Source organism: Malaya genurostris, chromosome 2 (assembly GCF_030247185.1).
Source record: "Malaya genurostris strain Urasoe2022 chromosome 2, Malgen_1.1, whole genome shotgun sequence".
NCBI classification, from domain to species: domain Eukaryota; kingdom Metazoa; phylum Arthropoda; class Insecta; order Diptera; family Culicidae; genus Malaya; species Malaya genurostris.
The window spans coordinates 224832353-224834355 of NC_080571.1; positions in this window are offsets into that span (position 1 = coordinate 224832353).

The following is a 2003-nucleotide window of genomic DNA, read 5'->3' on the forward strand; positions in this document are numbered from 1 at the left end:
AGAGCCAAATCTGTCGAATACGGTGGATGTGGGAGCAATTCAAAGTTCAATTGATGTAGCCAAACACTGCTCAGAATCATCAACATGTTCTCGTTTTTGGTCAACAGTGAGCAAACGCGGTACCCACTTTGAACTGAGCTCTCTCATAGTCAAACGCTGATATAAAACCGAAACATTCTTTCGATATCTTTACGAAGACAGATAACTCACAGAACTTCACTTTTCGATCATTCAAAACTGTGCAATCACTGTGAAAACCGACTTTTGAACCGAGGCCGGGAGGGCCGAGTGTCATATACCATTCGACTCAGTTCGTCGAGTACGCAAAATGTCTGTGTGTGTATGTGTGTGTGTATGTGCGTATGTGTGTATGAAACGTTTTTTTGCACTAACTTTTCTCGGAGATGGCTGAACCGATTTTCACAAACTTAGATTCAAATGAAAGGTCTTGTGGTCCCATACAAAATTCCTGGATATTATTTGAATCCGACTTCCAGTTCCGGAATTATGGGGTAAAATGTGCAAAAAATTGTGAAAATAAGTGCACTAACTTTTCTCAGAGATGGCTGAACCGATTTTCACAAAGTTGGGTTCAAATGAAAGGTCTTGTAGTCCCATACAAAATTGCTGAATATTGTTTGGATCGGACCTCCGGTTCCGGAGTTATGGGGTAAAATGTGCAAAAAAATGAAAATATGTTTTCTATTTTTTCTCATAGATGGCGCGACCGATTTTCATAACCTTATATTCAAATGAAAGGTCCTGTGGTCCCATACGTAATTCCTGAATTTCATGCGGATCCGACTCACGGATCCAGAAATATAGGGTAAAGTGTGTTAAAAATTGTATACCATCACTGAAAAGGACGAAAAATTGTAAAAAGTTTTCTAAATAGATCTCAAATCTTCTCCAATTAATAATTTTTTATCAGCAGACAGTCAAACAAACCGATTTCGGTTATTGTTTTTAGGAATCGAAGAAAATTATTTTGAAGAATACCACAGTATTATATATGATAGTATGATTGATATGAGAAAGGCATCATTACACCACTAGGTGGATTAAAACAGGTTTTTTTTATGTTTTGGGATGTTACCGCCATATTTGGACGTCCACTGCGTTCTGGTGTTCATCGGTGTCTCAACGACCACATTTTAAGTCAGCAAATCAACGTTCTATTATTGTTTCTAATGGAGCGGAGTCTTCATAACACTTTTCAAGCCGGTATTTTTTCATCAAGAAGCAATGTAAAATTAAAACGCGAAATTGTTTTTGATCCATTGTTATAAAAATAACAAAAGTAGCGTCACTCTTAGCACAATAGCTTACAAACTAATGAATAGAATATCATGAAAGGGTAGTATTAACTGAAGAAAGATGACTGCAATCAAACTAGTGCCATCTATGTGTTAGGCCTGGGACTTTTCAGCCCATGTGTTACAATATATTTTTTAAACTATATCATATAGACTATTTTTGTGTAAAATTCTTTTTGCCTTTCTCATATAGAAAGGTTATGAAATCACTGTGAAAACTGATTTTTGAGCCGAGACCCGGATGGCCGAGTTCGTCGGGTACGCAATAAAAGGGCACTAACTTTACGCGGAGATGGCTGAACCGATTTTCACAAACTTATATTCATATAAAAGATTTTACAGTTCCATACAAAATTCCTTAATTTTGTTTGGATCTGACTTCCGGTTCAGGAATTGGGGGGTAAAATGTGTAAAATATGGAAAGAATTGTACTAACTGTTCTCAGACATGGCTGAACCGTTAAAAAAAAAAGATTCAAATGAATGGTCTTATGGTCCAATATAAAACTGTTGAATTTCATCTGGATCCGACTTCCGGTTCCGAAACTGAATGGTAAAGAGTGTTGAACATTTCAAAAAGTTATACAGAGCAGTGATACAAAACACGGAAAAATTGAGTAGCTAGGGGCTCTAATCAATTCCAATCGATAGTCTTTGTCAGTTGATGGCCGAACGTATCCATGCCGAC